Source organism: Bos javanicus, chromosome 18 (assembly GCF_032452875.1).
Source record: "Bos javanicus breed banteng chromosome 18, ARS-OSU_banteng_1.0, whole genome shotgun sequence".
NCBI lineage: Eukaryota > Metazoa > Chordata > Mammalia > Artiodactyla > Bovidae > Bos > Bos javanicus.
Genome location: NC_083885.1, coordinates 14,530,834 through 14,535,825, shown reverse-complemented (window position 1 = coordinate 14,535,825; position 4,992 = coordinate 14,530,834).

Here is a 4,992-nt window from a genome sequence, read left to right as displayed (position 1 = left end):
TGCTCTTTGTACACAACCCCTCTCAGGAGGGCAGATGTGGCTGTGGGGGGAGGGGTCCCTCCCTGGAAATCCGAATGCCTTCAACCTTTTTCCTTTTGAAACAAATTATACTTGCTCCTCCTTTCCTGCCCTTACTGGGCCCCGAGGGGCTGTCCTCTGCTCACAACCAGGTGGCTTTGAGGGTGGGGGTCACCCAGAGGCTGTGTCCCCAGGGCCCATCAGAGCGGGAGGAGACAGGCGAGGCATGAGCCATGGGACAGCTGGTGCCCTGGGAGGTGCAAACATGGATCCCTGGTCTCCCAGCTCCCCATGGGACCCCACCACGCAGGGTGTCCACCTAGGACATGGGTCTCGCCTGAAATCACATACTCTGATCTCTATGAGTCAGAGAGCTGAGCTCATTACATCTTGGGGTCTGTGCTCCTCTCAGGCCAGGGGTGTCTTCTGAGCAGAGTTGCCCTGTCCAATGGCTGGCCCAAGGTGGAAGGCAACAGGTGTAGGCAGCAGGGCCAAGCTGGGGTCAGCCTGGCCTTTGGGCATATCCTTGGGCACCTTGACCCCCACTCCCGTGCTTTTCTATACCTGGTAGGGGTGGGAGCTGCAGACACGACCCCATTCATTTTCCTCTTTGTGGGCTCCCTGGCCTAAGCTCTCACCAGCCCCCCAACTTTGTGTTCCCCCTCATCGCCCAGCACCTTTCTCAACATCAGGAATTAGGCCACACCTGTTCACCTGGCCCATCCTGGCCTCAGCACCTTCAGGCCACCCCCATGGAGATCCTGCACCTGGCGGAGCCCACACCTGGTATGGGTCCCACCTGCTGCAGGTGCTGGTTCTGCACCAACGAGCCTGTGCAGAAGTGCACCCCCCCCCACCCGTGTTCTGGCATGTCTGAACCACAATGATGTGACTCCTGGCCATAAAAGACAAACATCACAGATGCTGTCATCTGCATGCCTGTGCACAGGTGGGACCCAGAGAACAAAAAGGAATTAAATTTCAGGATATGTAGAGAAGCTGTAACACTCAACCATTAAAAAAAAAAAAAAAAAAAAATTCTATTAAAAAATGGGCAAAAGACTTGAACAATCCTGTCTCCAAAGAAGATGAACAAATGGCCAATAAACACATGAACAAATGCTCAAGATGACTAATCCCTGGGGAAAAGCAAATGAGAACCACGATGAGATACCCCCTTACACCCATCAGGATGGCTGTGCAGGTGCTGGTGAGGATGTGCAGAAAGTGGGACCCTCCTCCACTGCTGGTGGGAATGAAAAATCATGCAGCCGTGATGGAGAACACTGGAGGTTCTTCAAGAAATGTAACGTGGTCCAGGGATCCAACTTCTAGGAACATACGCTGCAGGAACTGAAAGCAAGGTTTCAAAGACACGTCTACATCCCAGTGTTGACTACAGCACTGTTCAAAACAGCTAAAACATAGGGTCAACCTGAACTATCCATTGACAGACGAGTGGATAAGGAAAAGGTGGAGTAGTTTTTCAGCCTTTAAAAAGAAAAGAGTGAGGTACGATGGATGAACCTTAAGGACATTATACTAAATAAGACAAATACTGGACAATTTCACTTATATGACATACTTCTGAGTACTCAAAATCAGACAAAATATGACACACTTTTATTTTCCTGGGCTCCAAAATCACTGCGAGTGGTGACTGCAGTCATGAAATTGAAAGTTGCTTGCTTCTTGGAAGGAAAGTTATGACAAACCTAGGTGGCATATTAAAAAGCAGAGACATTACTTTGCCAACAAAGTTCCATCTAATCAAGGCTATGGTTTGTAGTCACGTGTGGATGTGAGAGTTGGATCATAAAGAAATCTGAGCACCAAAGAATTGATGCTTTTGAACTGTGGTGTTGGAGAGTCCCTTGGACTGCAAGGAGATCAAACCAGTCAATTCTTTTAAAGGAAATCAACCCTGAATATTTGTTGGAACACCAATGCTGAAGCTCAGGCTCCAATACTTTGGCCACCTGGTGCAAAGAGCTGACTCATTGGAAAAGGCCCTGATGCTGGGAATGACTGAAGGTGGGAGGAGAAGGGGACGGCAGAGGACAAGATGGTTGAATGTTATCACCAACTCAATGGACATGAGTTTGAACAAACTCCGGGAGATAGTGAAGGACAGGGAAGCCTGGCCTGTTGCAGTTCATGGGGTTGCAAAGAGTCAGGCACAACTTAGTGACTGAACAACAATGGTACTAACACGTAAAGGGAGAAATTGAGAGGAATACAGTTATAGTAGGAAACTTTAACACCCCCATCTACACCAATGGATAGATCCTCAACAGAGAATCAGTGAAGCAGTAGAGATCCCAAATGACACAAGAAAACAGACTTTGGTTGATCTTTTCAGGACATTATATCCCCAAACCCTGAATACACATTCGAGTGCACACACGGAACAGTCTGTAGTACTGCATGTGCCATGCTGTGCTGAGTCACTGCAGTCGTGTCCAACTCTTTGCAACCCTATGGACTGTTGCCCGTCAGGTTCCTCTGTCCATAGGATTTCCCCAACAAGAATACTGGAGTGGATTGCCTTGCCCTTCTCCAGAGGATCTTCCTGACTCAGGGAGCAAACCCATGTCTCTTGCACCTCCTGCATTGGCACAGACTCTTTACCACTAGCCCCACCTGGGAAGCTGCTAGGACCACATACCAGGGCATAAAACAAGCCTCAACACATTTAAGAGGACAGAAATTACCCCCAAGCATCTTTTCTGACCACAATGGCACGAAACTCGAATTGACCACAGAAAAATAAATGACTACTCTTTTCTGTGGCACTTTGGAGGCATTTCACCATTTCAGGACGAAGCTGAACATCTCTTTCCTGGTGGATGATGAATAACACTTTGCACCTTTTATGAAAAGCGTGTGGCCAAAGAAGTTGCTGCTGACCCTCTGGGTGAAGAACACAGGAAGGTCATGTGGTCTGAGTCAGTGGTGGGGATGACAAACGAGGCTTCTGAGTCTGCCTGCCACTGAGTGAGGGGCGTTCCTGTCCCAGTCTGTACCATTCTGGATGCCAACCTGAGTGCTCTCAATTTGGTCATTGTTAAAAAAAAGGAGGGGTAGAGAAATATTCCTGGACTCCCTGACACTACTGTACCTCACTGCCTAGGCCCCCCAAACCTGCACAATCTACAGATTTTTCAATCTCTAAGTAACGTGATGTCCCCCAGGACACTGTGAGAAAGCTCCTAAACAGAGAACGTAAGAAACCATCAATGCACCCGAGGTTCAGTGTCTTTCTACTCCACTCCATTCTGCAGCAAATCAGCGTATTGGAAAATAAGGAAGAGGCTGCAGAATATGCTAAGTTCTTGGCCAAGAGGATGAAGGAGGCCAAAGAAAAATGGCAGGAGTAGACTGCCAAGAGGAGGAGGCTGTCCTCTCTGATAGTGTCTACCTGAGCCCAGTCAAAAATGAGATATTCCAAGAGTAACAAATAAATAAGCTCAGACATCAGGAATAAAAGAAAGGAGGGGAGAAAAATCACATGGAGGCTAAACATCATGCTGCTGGAAAACCAATGGGTCAGGACTTGGAGTGGTTAAGACTCCGTCGGCCAACGCAGGGCACTCAGGTTTGATCCCTGGTCCAAGAAGATCCCACATGCTGTGGAGCAGCTAAGCCCGTGAACCACAAACACCGAGCCTACACACGGCAACTACTGAGCCCAGTGCCTGGCGCCTGTGCTTCACGGAGGGGCGGCCACTGCGTGAGAAGCCAGCACACCACAACTGTGCAGGTCCCACTCACGGCAACTAGAGAAGCCCACACAGCAGAGACCCCGCACAGCCACAGATAGGTAATCTGTTAAAAAGACCCCGCACAGCCACAGACAGATAACCTGTTAAAAAAAACATAGGTCAATGATGAAATCAGAGGAAATTTAAAAATACCTTGAGAAAAATGAAACTACAACCATACAAAAGCTACAGAATGTAGTAAAAGAAGTTCTTAGAAGGAAGTTCATAGTGATATTGGCCTTCCTCCCAAAACAAGAAAGATCTTAAACAATCTAACCTACCACTTAAAAGAATTAGAAGAACAAACAAAAACTAAAGTCAGCACAAGGAAGAAAATAAACATCAGAGAGGAAGTAGGTATTTAAAAAAACAGGAAAAAATCAATAGAACAAGAGTTGTTTCTCTTTAAGGATAAATAAGACTGACAGCTCTGACCAGGCACGCCAAGAAAAGAGAGGACCCAAATGAACAAAAACAGAAGCATAACAGCTCCTACCACAGAAACAGAGAAAAACCGCAAGGAGATACTACGTGCAGTTATATGCTAACAAATTTGACAACCTAAGAGAAATGGACAAGTTTCTAGAAATACACAGTCCACCAAAACTGAAGAAGAAACATAATTTGAAGAGACTAATCATTTGAAGTGAAAAAGAGTCTGTAATTAAAAAAAAAAAAAAAAAACAACTCCCAGGCTTCCCTGGTGGCTCAGTAACAAACAAGCCACCTGCCAATGCAGGAGACATGGGTTTGACCCCTGATTCGGAAATATCGCACATGCCGTGGAGCAATTAAGCCACAGCTACTGAGCCTGTGCTCCAGAGGCCAGGAGCCACAACTATTTAGCCCATGTGCCGTAGTGAGAAGCCCAAGTACCACAATTAGAGAGTAGCCCCTGCTCTATGCAGCAACAAAGACCCAGCACTGCCAAAAAAAAAAAAAAAACCTACAAATGTGAGTCCAGAACCAGATGGCTCCAGAGGTGAATTCTACCAAACATATAGAGAACTTATACTGATTCTTCTCAAACTCTTTCCCCCAAAAAAAGAAGAGGAGGGAACACTCTCAAAGACATGCTATGAAGCCACCATTACCCTGATACCAAAACCAGACAAACACAATTACAGGCCAATGTCTTTGATGAACAAAGATGGACAAATCCTTAACAAAATGAGCAAACCAAATCAAACAACACATAAAAAGAACAAAC